At 45.9% G+C, this 17,460-nt stretch overlaps 1 protein-coding gene across 9 annotated transcripts in view; it reads right to left on the bottom strand.

Moving 5' to 3' along the window:
- The window catches only part of SLC8A3 (solute carrier family 8 member A3), a 268,007-nt gene that overhangs the window by 88,542 nt on the left and 162,005 nt on the right, over positions 1–17,460 (bottom strand). Inside the window, exon 1 of one of the 9 annotated variants that reach the window (XM_053257268.1) lies at positions 12,882–13,085. The exons of 7 other annotated variants lie outside the window; for them this stretch is intronic. The gene's annotated coding sequence lies outside the window, so the exon portion shown is untranslated. Of the gene's footprint in view, positions 1–12,881; positions 13,086–17,460 lie in introns of those variants that run through there. One more of the 9 variants, XM_053257259.1, reaches the window with a different exon arrangement.

Genomic DNA, 17,460 nt, shown 5'->3' with positions numbered 1-17,460 from the left:
AAAGTGGGCAAACCCATTTTGTCCCAGTTAGCAGTTATGACCCATTCCCTAGTCAATCAAGTGAGCCCTCATCTGTAGCATCAAGTGATATTGCGTTTCCACCTTAGTGAGAATTAGACCAGAAACCTTCTTCTTCTGAGAACCAAGTGTTCCTTGGTGATGTTTGGGCCTATAGTGACATCATTATCAGAGGTTACTGTTCTTGTTTAAAAAACAGGAAATAACTGTTGACTATCAACGTTAATCAAATGGTCAGAGGAAACAAAACCTGAAATCAGGAGGTGGGTCTCATCTCTCATGAGCAGTGAGACCCGCTTTTGCCGATACTGCAGGGAGAGCGGGCTAAGCCCGCTCTCCCCGCAGACGATCGCGGCAGGAGCCCTGGGCGGCCGGATTGGCTGCCCACACGATTGCCGGCTTCGTGCCGGAGCCAGCGGGGGCTGGGGGGAACGGGGGCCGATTAGCCCCCGCAAGCTCCAGCATGCCCTGCGCAAGTGCAGAGGGCTTGCTGGTGAGATCCCTGGAGCCGGGAGGAGGCTTTTTGTCTCAACTCTGAGGGTCTCCTCGTGAGTAGCCACGGCACGGAGCCACACCGCGGCTACTCACGATCAGAAAGCACGGGTTTTGCGGAGTGCTCGCTCCACAAACCCGGGCTTTAGGGAGGGCTACTTAAGCGGGTTACTGGCTTGTAAGCCACCAGGCTCGCCTGTGAGCCCGGTGGCTTACACAATCAACAAAAATCAGGCTAGGCTCTCCTAGCCCCATTTTTGTTGATCGTGAGAATAGCCCCCCGTCTTAGAATGAAAAATGGAATATCTGTTGATATTGTGCTTGATTAAATGCACTGAGGCTATTCACACGATTGTAGAAAATTGGGCTAGCCTCTGTTAGCCCAATTTTCTACAACCGTGAGAACCACCGGACTCGAATGCGAGCCCGGTGGTTCTTAAGCAGGTCACCCGCTTCTGTAGCCCAGTACTTAAACCGGGTTTGCGGAGCGAGCACTACGCAAACCTGGTTTTTTCAATCGTGAATAGCCGCAGTGTGGCTCCACGGCTACTTACGAAGAGACCCCTGACCGGGAGGCTGAAAAGCAGCCTCCCCACTCAGGGGTCTCTCCAGTATACCCCGCGTGCTCATGCAGGGCATACTGGAGCTTCCGGGGGCCACATGGCCCCCGATCCTCCCAGCCCCTGCTCCCAGCTCCGTAACAATCCGCACAGCCCCCGGTCCTCCCAGCCCCCGTAATGGAGCTGGCAGTTGTGTGGGCGGCCAAACCGGCTACCCAGGGCTGCCGGCTTAAGGGTCGGGTTACTTGATCAGGTTACCCGCTCAGGAACCATCAGGCTTACAGCCGAGCCCGGTGGTTCACATGAAGGGGTTGAAATCAGGCTAGCGGAGGCTAGCCCGATTTCGTCCCATCGTGTGAACAGCCTCAATATGTGTGCTCCTTTTAAAAGTGAACCTGGGCACTGGAACGCTCAAATACAGGGTATAAACAGGAACTAGACTACTGTACATGCGTTGAATGTAATGTGTGAATAACTATAGCCCTATTCAGATATTATGTTTGGCACTCATACAAGTGTACAGTGTCTGAACTATCTCACACTCTGCTCTTCCTGCCCTGATCCTACTTTTCAGCTCTGCTAACGCAACTCAGCCAGCCCATCAAATAAGACCCACCAGTAGCCCTTTCGTAATGCTATTCAGTTCCGGCTTGCAATAACTCTTCTGTCATCTAAGCCCAAAGACAACTCAGAGAGGACGATGCCAACAGTGGAAGACTGATGGTTTTCTTACAGATTTGGCTGGGTACACTGCAATTATGTCTTGGGATGAGTCAGGATGTGTCTGTCAAGTACTATAGGACTAAAGCCCACTTTGTTCTAGTGTGAAAGTAACAACTACCTTACAGCTACCCCAGAAAGACTAGAAAGCCACAGACCCTTTTGCTATCAAGCAGGTATCCGAGGTCTGGCAGTGCAGCAGAATCCTCTTAGAGGCGAGACATGGCTAGATGAAAAGTTTCTTACTGAAGCCTTTGGAAGATATTCTGGATTTTTATATCCCTACACTGAGAGCCTAAGAGTTTGAATTCTTGACCAAAGATGTTTGAAATGGTTTGAATTAGTTCTTTGATAATGCTACTTTGTTTTCTCTTGCTTGTTTTAAGGAATGGTTGTTTTCAATGTTTGATTTATATGAATGAATGAATTTATGAATGAATACGTTGCTTCAAGGACTTTAATAGAAAAGTGATTCCAATATTCTATCAATCATTAATAAATTAACTCAACATTTCTTTGGCAAATTTCCTGGATTTACAAAAATAACAACCATTTATGACAACAATGGTGAGGCCACTACCCTTCTACCCTGTTGCTTCCATATCTGGACTTCCTCACCTCTCACCCCATGTCTAACCCTGCTCTTGATACTACTGAGGCTATTCACACGTGCATGCAAAACTGGGCTAAGGGAGCCCAGCATGGTTTTGCATGTCCGTGTGAACCAGCGGGATTGGGCTGATCCTAGCGGCACCACGGCGGCAAACCTGCCTTAGGAGCCAACCTTTAAAATGAGGTTAAGGGTGTGAGTGCTCCCTTAACCCTGTTTTTTGATGACCTGGCATCTGTGGCTGCCAGACTGTGGGGAGCCCAGAGAGGGAAGGGGGGATACCCATGATGCACCACGCATTTGCACAGTGCATTATGGTATTTCCGGGGGCTGGGGCGACACATCCCAGCCCTCCCCACTGCAGGGAGCACGCCCAGCATAGGAGGAGCAATTGTCTACGGGGAAGGCAAGTCTAACCCGACTTCCCCGCAGCCTACTCTGGAGCCTTTCTCACCAGTCGTGAGAAGAGGTTCACTATTTCTGATTGTCACACCATACTAGTGTTGTTAAAGAGTGCATCCCCCAGTTATTTACCCCAATGGGCAAATCAAGTCAGTGACTAAGTCACTGGATTTGCATTTGTCATTCAGCCTCACAACCACAAAAACAAACAATTACATAGGAAGCTGCCTTATACTGAGTCAGACCATCTAGCTCAGGGATTCTCAATGTTGGGTCCCCAGATGTTATTGGACTTCAACTCCCATAATCCCCAACCAAAGGCCACTGGGGCTGGGGATTATGGGAGTTGAGATCCAATAACATTTCGGGACCCAATGTTGAGAATCCCTGATCTAGCTCACTACCCTGACTGGCAGTGGCTATCCAGGGTTTCAGGGTTTCAGACAGACATTCTTCTCAGCCCCACCTGGAGATGCCAGAGATTGAAACTGGTACCTTCTGCATGCAAAACAAAACAGATGCTCTACCAGTGAGCCACCACACAGGTGCACTCTCACTGTGTGTCAGACGTTACTAAATAATTTTGTTTTATCTGCATTCTAGTACAGTCCTGCTACTCTCCATGTTTAAAAAATAGCATGGTAGGATGAAAACAGAGAAAATTAAGTTATAGAGAACCTGAACCTGAAATAAACACACACAGCTGTCTGTTTATCATCCCATGAAGGCATCTGGGTCAGCTTTAAAACTTCAAAACTAGCAGCAGATGGGGAAGTTTCATTCCCTGGTGCTTCCTTGTTTAGACTGCCCAAAAGCACTCGCAGAAGAAGTCAGATGAGTTTTTGCCAGGGATAGCTCCAGTCCAGAGAATCTGTCCACTGTAGAAAGTTGAGAACTATTCAACTTTATGACACCAAGTCAGAAAACATTTATAGAATCAACGCAAGGTCTACTACCCAGCGTTCTTGAGCTAGGATGACCAATGCTGAGGGGTATCAGGACATTAAATAATTGAGTGCTGTAAAGGACACAAAGAATATGAAATTTAAAACTCTGTATTGTAGGCAGTGAGTCTTAAACAGGGGTCTGCAGAGCACCTATGGCCTTCAGAATATTCCCACACAGTCCACAAGAACTGTTCATCGTTGCATCATGCATAGCTGCTGCAATATCTCCCGTATAAATTCAACTATAGTCATACTTGCTAAGGAGACTTAGATGGAAGGAACTGGAACGTAGAAGTTGAGATCCTTGATCACCAGAATCATATGGCCCTGGGACAAGAAGCAAAGGTGAGGCCCCAGGCCCGCTGCCTTCTTCTCTTTCCCCTGCCCTGTGTCTTTGCTGCAGAAGAACAGCAAGCACATGGTGAAAAGCATTCTCAGCACACCTTTCCTGTAGCTCCTATGCAAATAATATCCTACACTCCCCCCACCAACTGATACACTTTCATAAACTTGTGTGCGTGCATTCCCTTAGCTCAGAAACATTTTTAACATATTAACCTATTAACAACCACAGAGTGAAGAGCAAGCTGTCACCCAGGTGGAGGGCCCCAGGTACATTTGTCCCCTGTTCTCCGTTCAATTATAGCTATGCCCCAATCACAAGATGCATCTCATACTGGATTGTGCCTCTGCAGGAAGAGAATCATGTCTGAGCTGACCCATATCTTCTATATATTTATTTCTCTAAGACGTACCCGTGGCTAATCTCATGCGTGGCAGCTCTCACGAGAGTTTGCAAGCAGCTGCCGATTAGCCACGAGGACAGGGGAGAAGATGGCGATGGTGGCGGCAGCTGGGGGAGAGGGTGGCACAATCTCCCTCTCCGGCCTGCATGCTGGCCAAGAGGCAGGAGCACTGGGGGGAACAGCCCACCTGCTGGCCAAAAGGCAGGAGCTCCGGAGGGGGGCGGGGAACAACGGGGGCAGGGGAATGGTTGAGAACTAGAGGCGGAGATGCTGTGCACCCAGCCCAGCTAGTTAGGAAATAAAACTCTGCACACACAAAAATTGCAAGTCAGGAAAACTGGTTCCAACTTGGTATGCTATTTCTTTATGCAGAGAAAGTATTTTTCAAACACACAGAATGGACAAGATGGATCAACCACAATTTTAAGCAGCAAGGGGGAAATGTACTGACAGAAAACCTTGACATAAGGAGGACAAATCAACAGTGCAGAGACATAATTATCAAAGCACAGATACCTACATTTTTAGCTGAGTTCCAGCCTTTCCCCCCTTTAATGAAGTTCTCTTTTTCTCTACAAGGAGTTAGCCACAAGGAATTAGCCACAACATTGTTACTGCTGCTGGTGAAGACATGAGATCAAAGTAAGGAACAAGCAAGGAGATAGATATCAAGCACATTTTATCTTTTACAGCTGAAATAGTTTGAAAACAAGCAGCAGAGAAACTACAAATTCTAAGGCATTCGGCTTGGTTAATCTCTGAAGGAGATTTATTTTGGGGGTTGTAATTTTTACCCCGTTAATTAGCAGAGCACTAAAGAAGCTACCCACTCCAGTTACAGGGTAGAACGCAGAGTTTAGTTGTTGCAGCTATTTAGAGAAGACACATGGAGGTTCTTGTAGAACTAAATACTAAGTATTTATTGGTGAAGTATACTTTGGATAGGAAAGACCTAATCCTTAATCTAAAGAACTACATAATGAATAAGGAGGGAGGGAGAGAGATATGTTTCCATATGCTCTCTAAGAGAAAAGGAAGGGAATCTGACTCTCACAGGAAATACCTGAAGAGTCAAATCAGGGATCATAGTGCAGAGACAGGTAGAACAGCTAGGGAGACCCTTACTCACTATCTCTATTCCCAATGCCCCTAGTTGTCATTAAGATAGTTGGTGCAAAAGGTTGATGCACTGGAACCCCATCTCCAACAATTTAGATGTCAAGGACATCATTAATTTCCATTGGGAGATGGACATTGGATAATGTAAATCTATTATTAAAAAGTAGAGGTACACATCATTTTGTAACAAATGAAAAACCAAATTATAGTGATGAGAAGGATTTGAGGGAGGACTAGGCCTCCCTTAGAGCAACTGCTGGGAGGGTGGGTGTCATGGCTCAGACCTCTTAGTCAGAAATGTCAGAGGAGGAACGGGAGGACTTGGTTGGGAGAACAGGCTCAGAAGCATGGCAGGAGGATTTGGCTGTGAGAACAAATGCTGAAGCTGAGCAGGGTCGGCAACAGACAGGGGAATCTGGACAGCTGACAGAGATGAGGGCTGAGGAGTCTGATCAGGAGGAAGCTGGAATTTCACCTGTGTTAAGAAGACGTCTCAAGAGAAAGGTTCAGTGGGAGACACCAGGCGCAAGATCTCACAGGAGAGGTAATAGAAATGCTGAGTCAGGAAAGCCTGATTGGATGCCAGTTATCTCGAGCCCCGTATCAAGCCGATGCGGTTTCTAAGTCAGCACTGTCAGCAACTTTGCCTTTTTTCGCAGACAGCGTCCTCGTATTTGTACTTTCTCGATCTTCCCTGTTTCAGCCTGTCCTTGTTCTGTCCTTCCTTGCTCCGATATTTCAGTTATTACTCAGTTATTGTAGAGGGGGGTACCTAGTTTAGTTTCAAGGGACTTTATTTTGTTTATAATACTTTATCTTGAGAGTCATTTTTCGCTTTTCGTTCATGCAGCTAAGCTGCTTCTCTTAGCTACAGAACTTTATTTTGACTCACACAAATAGAGCTGAAGAGATCGTAAATCCTGTCGGGTCAGCCATGCCAACAGATTTACAACAGTGGGCCTTTTCTAATAAGGGGGAAAGCCCAGGGAAATCAAAAGAGAAGAATTGATCCACAGGACTGGGTGGAAACTACACTGATAGCCACTAGTAGAAGAAGAGAAAGCTTTGTTCTGTCCCAAGAGTACCCTGAGGAAGCAGCTGGCTGAGAAGCTGCTGGGGAAATGGGAAGGCCACAGCCAGGAGGCTGGAGACAGCAGGAAGATCCCTGCCTGTGAGTAATAGGATAGGGACCATTTCAGTTAGATGCGTGAGGTAAGTTATTTTCCTTTATTGTATTGCCTGAATCTGAGTTGCCTGGTTAATGGAAACTCTCTCTTACAATCTGCTTTATGAAGAGATAATTGTTCTTATTGCATACTCTTGTTTTTCTTTTAATCTAATATTAAATCCTTGTTGCTGAAGTGTGCTACTCTTCATTTTGGGTATGACTTAGTCATATGCCTTTGGAGTCCTAGGAATGCTCATAGGGAGGGTTTTGTCACTACACACACACACTCATATAGAGAGTGGGTTTTCCCACATCAAAATAAAGTGAATGGTGACAGCCTACTGTGAATCCCTTACAGTCAAGGATGCACTTCCCCAGTCACTCCCCCCCCCCCTTCTCTGGCTCTGGTAGGACCTATGACACAACCCGATTGAGACCCATTCAGTTTGCTTTACTTTTTAATGAAAAAACAAACAACCTCTATTCCAAAAAAGCTACAAATGAGTATGAATGGGGCTCCTTTCTGGACTACCACCCACCCCATTTGGCCTTTGGAACAGAGTGAGGTTACCCTTTTGGCAGCAGAACCTCTTCTGTGGAGCTTCCCTCTGGCAGGCACCCACGATCGGTTTCTGCTTCCTCAGGCGGCTCCCACTGATTGGTTCCCACGATCAGTGGGAGCCGCCTGGGGATGGTGAGCGGGGAGAGTGGGCTTAGCCATCATGGAGCCCGCGGGGGCTGGGGAGTTCAGGGGCCGTGCGGCCCCCAGAAGCTCCAGCATGTCCTGCACGAGTGCACAGAGCATGCTGGAGAGACCCCCAAGCCGAGAGGCTGCTTTTCAGCCTCCCGGTTGGGGGTCTCCTCATGTGTAGCTGCGCCACGGATCTGCGGCGCAGCAACTCATGAGCAGAAAAACCTGTTGGGCTACTTAAGCAGGTGACCCGCTTAAGAACCACCGGGCTCGCAGCCGAGCCTGGTGGTTCTCACGATGAGAGGAAATCGGGCTAGCCTCCGCTAGCCTGATTTCCTCCCACTGTGTGAATAGCCTCACTATATTGAATACCTTACTGCTTTGACACAAAGTTTTGTCTTCAGGTAGTGTGGATTTAAAAATGTTGGCCATCAGTGGGGGCTGCCTTTAAAAAAAAAACACACCCCACACTGCCCTGAGATGATGCTACATTCTTGAACGATATGAAAATTCAGCATGGCATTCCAACAGATGGCTGTGCCAAAATATTTGTAAAAGGGTGGCGGGGGGGGGGGGGGAGAGAGAGAAGCAAATGAATGAGCTCCTGAAACAAAAACAATGAATGAAAAACCTGAACCAAACATAAGTAAATGAAAAATGTGATAAATGAAAATTTAAAATAAAGATGGATTGGGTCCTGAAATGAAAGTTTCCCCCCATTAACAATAAACTCTATTAAATGGCACTCTGCTGTTTGATCACCTTGGTTTAAAAAGCAGCAATTGATTTTTCCTGACTTTTCCTTTTCACACAACCACTAACGCCTGTAAGTACTAACCAAGAAGGTATGAAAGAAATTGGTGATGATGGGGAATATGTGCCCTTGCTGGGCATGTTGCGTGAAGCTACCAATGTGCCCACTTCTGCTTTAGATTTTACTGACTTGGTCAAACTAAATTCAATTCCTGTTTTCACGGCAGATGGAGAATCTAAGGTGGAAGTTAGTAACTGAGCCCGTTCACGTGACTTGCCTGACGGGGAGTGCACGCTCCCAACGAACTCTGGTTCCTCTCGTGTTTACTTGTCAAATACTTACAGGTGGTTGTGTGAACCCAGCCAGTGTCACAACCGGTAGCTTTGTGCTATTGACTGGACCTGACCAGCTACTACACTGACTAGGAATTCTAGTGCCAGATATGCTGCACTGTGAAATGCAAGTGCACTTGTTTGCTAAGAGCAGAAATGGCGAGGAGGTAGGATCCTGAATTTCCTAGTGATGTGGCATCCTGGTGGCCTTTTGCCTTGCATAGAAAGCACACTTTTGCACATGGCTTTCCTCCTACTATTGAGCTGAGCACATGGTTTCCTCTGACAGCAGCAGGCAGAACCAGACAGCTCTGCCCCACTTGCTGCAACAACATGAGCACTGTTTGTGCATCACAATAACTAACACATAATTATAGGACTGGGCTCTTAGGCATCCCAGATGGGTTGGATAAATTGAACTGAACATTTTAAAAAAGATTTCCTTGTTTTTTCTTTGTTATTAACATTTGACATGAATGCTTTCTGTCAGGAGATATTTTGGCAGTTTCTGCCCCAGCGGGAAGTGCAGACACAGCAGAGGGGGAGCGGGGTGGGGAAAAAGAACACAAATGTCAACTCACGTGCCTCTGCCACGGCCACAGGAGTTTCTGTTTGACTTGGGAGGCTGGGCACCGATGGGGGGCCTGTAAGGGGTTTTTTTTGGTCTGTTCTATTTTTGGCAGATACACAATATGAATCAAACACATCTTTAAGACCCAGGTTATCGCAGGGAAAAATCAAAGCAGAAACACCCAGCAACTACTCTGAAAAAAAGCTTTAGGATCCATTTATAGACACTGATGCCTACGCAATATGAATGAAGTCAAAGCTCTTTAGACTGTACCTCATGCAAGAGGTGCTGTTGTTTGTTTTTCTCTGTGGGGAGCAATGACATGAGTGAAACATCCCAGATATTTTCATTCGGTTACTTGAGGCACCGGGTGACCTTATCTATCAACCAATCATTGCAATGTTCATTCCCTCCTTTCCCCCTACACTGAGTATCACAGCATTTTGCTTCTGGCACGAACAGTGAGTCAGCAGCACTGACATCCTTGGGATCATGGAAATGCCCCCACACACACTTGGAGCATCTCCATTTTGTGGCTTTACAATTAGGCCAGTCTGGAGAAGGTGCAGATAAGCCAGTTGGAACAAGGGAGAAGAAATGGGGCAGGTTTTATGGCCCACATCCATACATCCATTTTTAATTGCTTAATCCATGTCAGATAAACGACACAAGATGTGCCCACCGTGCTATGTAAGCTGGAGAGGCAGAGAGAGCCTTTGCCTCCATGGCCACCAGCTGAATAATGTACCCTCATTCTGTGTATACTTCAGCAGAAGCCACATAAAGAACAGCACAGAACGATTTTTGTTTCTGACTTGCCTCGAGTCTCAAGACTTCAATTGATTATCCAGCTAAAGCCAATCAAGTACTCAAGTCACATATTCCAACATTTGAAGATAGTGACATGCTTATAGTATTGCTGTTCTCACACCAAGGATCACTTGACAAGTCACACCTCTTTCACCATTCCACATTAATGGAGTTTCTTAACCATTTGGCTATATGTTACATTTCTTTAATCCACAATAGCCTTTCCTCCATTGATTAAAAAGCCAAAAAGATACTTGTTCTTTGGTTAAAGGTAATTTTCAAATGATTTTGGATTAGATTATCTGAAGGATCACCTCTTCCCATATGAAGCTGCCCACCTGCTACGATCAACATCTGAGGCACTGCTCCATCTTCTTCCACCATCATAGGTTCATAGGAAGCTGAGTCAGTATAATTTGTCCATCTACTCAGTACTGTCTGCCAAGTGGCTCTTCAGGATCTTAGAAAAGGGTCTTTCCCAAACCTACCTGGACTGCAGAGAGCAAGTATTGACCCTCGGGCCTTCTGCATGCAAAACAGAGAGGCTATTCTCATGAGCAGCAGGAACTGGGCTAAGGGAGCCCAGTCTGATTCCTCCTCCTCACATGCTGCAACGGGAGCCATGCAGCTCCCAGCAGCAAACCTCCGTAAGTGCCCCCACCCTTAAACAAGGTTAGCAGAGCAAGCACTCTGCTAACCCTATTTACCTGATCATGAGTTGCCATGGTGCGGCTCCGTGCCATGGCGACTCACAAGCAGACCCCTGACTGGGAAGCTAAAACAAGCCTCCCAGCACAGGGGTCTCCCCAGAATACCCCGCGCATGTGTGCGGGACATTCAGGGACTGGCGGGGGCCAGGCAGCCCCCCCATCCCTGCTGCCCCTACCAGCTCCGTGATGGAGCCAGTAATTGTGTGGGCAGCTGATCCAGCTGCCCAGGGCAGGCTAGCCGCTCGTATGCGGGGAGAGCGGGCTTGACCAGCTCTCCCTGCCAAACCCCTTATGGCTCTCCACACTGCTCATATTGGAGAGCCTCAGAGACTGTGATTAACCAGGGACAGATACCAAAAAACAGGGACCATCTCTGGTAAATAAGCGCAGCGTAAGTAAGTGAAGTCTTGCTGAAGTCAATGGGACAAGTCAGTCGCAACTAACTTAAACCCCATTGATCTAAAACACAACTTACTTCTGTGCATTAGTTTCCCCTTGTCAGGAATAAAAATGATGCTCATTTCTTTGGTCTGAAGTTAGATTTTTACTTTTATTTATAACATTTCCGAACTACTCTTTAAGCAAGGTATATAGGGCAGTGTACAATTTTAAACACAGACCACTCCATATAGGCACATACTATTTTTTAAAAGATAGCAACCCATTATAATAACTTATAATAATGAAAAGACTACAAATTTCTGATATTAAAAAAGCAAGCAGATAAGTACCCCCAAACCCCATGATCTAATAAGAACATCTTATTCTGCAGTTTAAAATTAAAAAGTGGGTAGCTTGACAGGTCTCCCTGAGGAACATGCTTGCATACCGCAGCACTCCTTTAGAAAAAGCCCTTCTGTACATCTGGGTCCCTACAGATGTGAGTTCCCATAACACAGAAGTTTCCCCATTTTAATTCATGAATCCTGTAAATAGGCACAGTTGTGGCAGGGACAACCAGAAGTGGCTCTTTTATTCCTTGTCCAAAATAGGCTGAATGGGCAAAGACTAAAGAGGGGTGTAGCACAAGAAAGGCAAGCATAGACCAACTCAGTACAAATATGGCATACCACCGACTTCTGAAGCTAAATCTACAAGCAGCATGAGATACGTAGCTGAGCAACAGTGATGCTGGTGCTGCCCATCCAAGGCCAGTTGCCCTGTTCTAAGAATAGAGTAAGGGTCGAAGGAGGCGCTTCCCCTTGCAGCACTCTTGTGTTAGTTGAAGGTCAACCAAAACACAGTATTTCCTCCTCCTTACCATATCAAAACCATCAATATTATTTTTGATTTAGCAAACAAAAAAGGAAAACAATGGAAGGACTGGCTTTCCCCCTCATATGTCTTTCTGAGAAAGCACTGTGGCACCTTTCTTTAAGACTTAAGAAGAGAAATAGGGATGACAAACAAATGTTGGCATATATCCCTGAGACAACCCATTTACCCTGGCATAATCCTAAGGAATGTGGCTGCTGTGGAATTATAGATTGGGTTCAATTTACATGCTGGGGACATCTCAGTAACCAAAAGTAAGCATATGACCGGTTCTCATGATCGTTCTGAGATGGGTAGGAGCCCAGGCAAGATGTTACCCAGAACGCAGCAGACAATCACCATCTCTGCTGGGCTTCACCAGCCCAGTCGGCACACAATCACAGCTGGCGAAATTGGCAGCTTCAAGCTTCACTGCTGAAATTGGCAGCTTCAAGCCCCTCCATGGAAAGTCCCCCAAGGACTGGGATGCATTCCCAGCATCCCCTTCCCTGCCAGAAGACTGAAAAAGTTTCATGATGTCAGAGGCTGCCCTCCCATTGGCCACAAAGGATCAGAACACGGTCCTACCAAAGCTGAGCCAGCTTCAAGAGCATAGAGCGTGTCCACTGACAGCAGCCCCTGTAGGCTCAGCTCTTGATGGCTGCCGTGTACTTGAGGGTATGCTGAGTGCTGGTAGCCCAGGGAGGAGTGGCACGCAGGTTCTCACAACTGAATGATCTGGGGAATGACGGCTCTGCTCTCCTCCACCTTCCATAAAAAGCTGGGTAGTCCTGCCACGAGAAACCAGGGCTGGAGGGAAATGTGCAGCTTCTGACGATCATGCAAATCCGGGTAGCCCACCTCTTACCCCAATTTTAAAAGTTGTGTGAACCTGCCTGTACTGTTATCTATAGTAGTTTAAATTGCAAGAGCATGAAGTGAGATATATTACAAACATATCTAAGGGTCCAACTCACCAAGAACTACTTCTGAATCATATTCCTTCAAGGGTCCAACACACCAAGAACTACTTCTGAATCATATTTCTTCAAATGTTGTGGATTTTGCCCCATATCCAGAACTTTGTAGTGTTCAGTAGTGAAATTACAGCCAGTCCCTGAAAACACACCAGGGGTGGAATACTTGGGAAACAGTATCCACCAACAGCATGGAGTTTAATCTGATCTTGTGACTCCCCATGGAAACTGCTGCTATGTTAATTTGTTACACAGTTGTCCTGCTATGTACTGCAGATTCTATTAAATTGTGACATAACATTAAGTTCACACTAGGCAGCTAAAGAGATTTTTAAAAGGTCACTGGCAATGGAGGTTTGCTTGAAAAGCTTGATGAGAAAGTGAAAGGGTGGTTAAGATCATTACTGGGACAAGCATTATGTTACCTACTTTTTTGAACAGGGAACAATAGTGTTGGCAGTATGCATACCAAAATGTGCATATGAAATACTTATTAACATAGTTTCATTTAATTTTTATTCATGCTGTGACCTTATTGCACCTGTGATTGTCTGACAGCTTGTTATAATAAAGCTACTTTCTTTCAACCACTGATGACGCCGAGGGAAACACTGTGGGAGAAGTGAAGGAGAAGAGATGCCAATTACCACTTGGCATTATCCACAATATTGACTGGTACCCTGTTCTCTTTCTTTGGACATTAGAATCATACTCATTGAGAACCTGTACATTTTGCATCAATTAATTCAAAATGTGCAATATACAAAATGCAGTGAATGGAAAGATAAGTCTGAATGCAGGAAGCACAAAATCAAAGCTCTTGTACACTGAAGAGTAGGGATGTGCATAGATCAAATTTTGTGATTCGATTCAAGTTTGAATTGAATCAGCCTGTTTTGATTCAAGCTTGAATCTGCTGGCCTCGAATCTGGGTCAATTTAAATTTGATTGGATCCAAATTTGAATAGATTTGGCCAATGTTTTAAGGGCTAGGGGATGGGTTATTGGGTGGCATGGCACCATGTGTGCTGTAGTGTCTACCACCCAATCCTCAAGGCAGTAGGGCAATCAGGTGGTTTTTAAAGGTTTTTTTGAGTTTTTCCTGTGTTTGGCAATGTTAGTGTTAGAGTCCTGTTTGTTTGGTTTTTAATTTTATTTCTGCCATAGGGAATAATGGGGATTCAAAGTGACTCATAATTTCCCATGGGTAGTACCTAGGGAAATAAAAATGGGTTGGGTGGTAGTCCCCCATGGATGCCAACTACCACCCAACCCCCAAAGGAATCAGGCAAAGGGGTGAATTTTTAGGAATTTTAATGTGTTGTGGTTTCTCTCTTTGTAATGACTTCTTTATTGGAACCACACTGTTCCCTATGAATAAGTCAATACAAACCAAGAATCCAGACTGTGTGGATTCTCCCATCTGTGACAGACATGCCTTTGGCCTGCCCTGCTTCTATGGAGTAGATAAGCAGGCTGAGGCGGGAGATTAGCAGCCTCTTCTGCACTAAAAGTATCCTGTGACTGCTGGAAGTCCATGCATATTTTAAATCAGTCCTTTTGACTTTGTAAAATGGTATGCTTATAGGTAGGATCGCAGTTCTTGGAATAGCCTTGTCAAGAAAGCTGAAACTGAAAAGCGGGGGAAGCCCCAAAATAAACATGTGCTGGTTCAGTTTTCTACAGAAACTTACCCTTGGGGTGAGGGAGTCTGAGCCCAGTATTTGAGGAGAGAAGAAAGGGACACATTTTCATATTCAACTCACCTTTGGAGAGAAACTCCATAAAAACAAGATGAAATGGGGGAGAATCACTCTTTTTTTTTTGGACAGCCATTTCACGTGCACTAGTTGACACGTGGAGGCTGCTTGAAATTGCATCTGCGTAGCAGCTGCTAAACAGAGTGAGCTATTTGTGTGTAATGGCTCATCACATGAATTCTTCACTGCCATGTGGTCTGTCACTCTATAACTACAAAACATTCATTATGGTGATTTTGAAAAGAATGGAGAAAACTATGTAGTGGTAGGCAATCCATATGACCAGCTGCTTCACATGTTCACTTTGCTCTAGAAGGCAATTGCCACACTAATACCATTCCAAGCACCCACTCCTAGTTAGTCATTTCATTTCATCAATGCTGAGCCAAAAGAGGGAGCTCATTTTTCAAATATTTTGATCCCTAAAAAATGCCCCTTTTTGGCAATTTCTTTGTGAATGTATGCAAATCGGTTTGTAAGGGGAGAAGTAAAAAAGGGGAGAGGGAATGGTTCCCATTATTGAAGCAATTCAGCTGATGTTCTGTTGTTCACTGGAACAGAATGTGGATGTGCATTTCATTGTACATCCCACTGAAGGTGATGCAGCGTGGATGCTCTCCATCTACACCAAGTAGCAGATCTAGATGTATAAATGCAAATGTCCTTCATCTGCACTGCATTTTTAACAGAATGTGCATCAAAACAAAAGAAATGCAAGGTGACAACTAGGGAGGCAAAAAGAGAGTTTGAGGAAGAGTTAGTTAAAAGCATCAAGGGTAATAACAAAAACTTATTTAAATACATCAGAAGCAGGAAACCTGCCAGGGAGGTGGTTCGTCCGGTAAATGATGAGGGAGTGAAAGGGATTCTGGAAGAGGATATGGAGATTGCAGAGAAGCTGAATGAGTTCTTTGCATCTTGTCTTCATGACAGAGGATATTGTGCATATACCTGTGCCTAAACAGGGCTTCTCGGGTACAGAGGCTAAAGAACTGAGTCAGAATGAGGTGACGAGAGATGATGTTCTAAACATTCTGGAAAAATTAAAAATTAACAAGTCATCAGGGCCAGATGCATCCACCCGAGTGTCAAATGTGAAACTGCCAACCTCCTCGCAAAAATATATAACCAAGATGATCAGGGGCCTTATGAGGTAAGGCTACAACAACTGAGGCTTTTTTTGTTTAGAAAAAAGAAAACTGGAGGGGAGACATGACAGAGGTCTATGAAATCATGCTTGGTTTGGAAAAAGTTGATAGAAAACTTTCTCCCTCTCGCATAACAGTAGAACCAAGGGTCATCCCATGAAACTGGCTGCCAAGAAATTTTGAATTCTCTGCCACAAGATGTGGATAAATTCCGAGAGGACATGTCTATCAATGGCTATTAGTCTGATGGCTACAGGCCACCTCCATCCTCAGAGGCAAGATGTTTCTAAATACCAATTGCAGGGGAGTAAGAGCAGGAGAGAGGGCATGCCCTCAGCTCTGCCCTGTGGGCTTCCCAGAAGTATCTGGTTGGCCACTATGTGAAACAGGATACTGGACTAGATGGGCCTTGGGCCTGATCTAGTAGGCCTGTACTTATGTTCAAACATTTATTCCTACTGGCCTGGTAGCGTGGAAAATGGGGATAAGTCCATCTTATCTGCCCCCATTCAAGTGAAGGCTTCATTTGCCACTGGTGTATAGTAATATCTGATTGACTATGTGACCCCATGACTCATCATGTTCACTGATCCCAGATTGGCCAGAATCATACAGTAACAATGTTTTTTAAAGTCTGTGTGTGTGTGTGGGGGATAAATGACACTGAAGCAACAGCAGATCAGGGAACAAGTGGCCTGTTCCCATGATCAAAAGTTAGGTAAGAGGACCATCAAGTCAGGATTTCAGAGCTGAGAACCGGTTGTGTGTCAGCAAAAATCAAGGTAGGAGAGCAGGAATGTAATTGAAGCTATTCACATGCACATGCAAAACCAGGCTAAGGAAGCCCAGCCCAGTTTTGCCCTCACGTGTATATCGCTGGGGTCCGATCTGGTCCAAACCCGGAGGCACCTCAGTGGCAAACCCACCTCTGGAGCCACCCTCTAAAACGAGGTTAGAAGAGTGAGTGCCCTCCTAACCCCATTGCTGTGATCGCTTGTAGCCACGGCTGGCAGACTGAGGGGATCCCAGCCCCAGAAGGAGGGGAGATCCCAATAATGCACCGCACGCTCCCATGGAGCATGATGGATGCTCCAGGGGGTGGGGTGATGCAGGATGATGTATCCCAGCACCCTGACCCCCCCCCCCAAGCTATGGGCAGCAATTGCTAATCATCTGGGCGGGCACTCTGCCTGCCAAAGAGGGAGCTCTCGGTCATCTGCTGGGAGGTAAGCTTTTTAGGGCTTCCTCCCCGCTAACCCTCTTGCCCTTTCTCACTGAGAAAGGGGTCATTTTGTGCTAGCTGCGGTTTGGGTAGGGCAGTGCAGTGCAGAAAGTGTTGGGTAAACTATGTTGGTTGCCTGCGCTGTCCTGCACAGATTGCAGCTGTCTCAGGACCTCAGCATTGCTTTCTAACTGCTTCCTCTCACACTGGTTTGCACAGTGAAAATCCCCCTCCCCCACAAGAGCTAGTCTTGTGGTAGGAAGCATGACTTGTTCCATTTGCTAAGCAGGGTCCACCCTGGTTGCATATGAATGGGAGACTACATGTGTGTGCACTTTAAGAGATGGAGCTGCTCTGGGAAGAGCACCTGCATGCAAAAGGTTCCAAGTTCCCTTCCTGGCATCTCCAAGATAGGGCTAAGAGAGATTCTTGCCTGCAACCTTGGAGAA

The sequence above is a fragment of the Hemicordylus capensis genome, chromosome 1 (assembly GCF_027244095.1).
Source record: "Hemicordylus capensis ecotype Gifberg chromosome 1, rHemCap1.1.pri, whole genome shotgun sequence".
Lineage (NCBI taxonomy): Eukaryota > Metazoa > Chordata > Lepidosauria > Squamata > Cordylidae > Hemicordylus > Hemicordylus capensis.
This window is presented reverse-complemented; position numbering and strand designations above follow the sequence as displayed.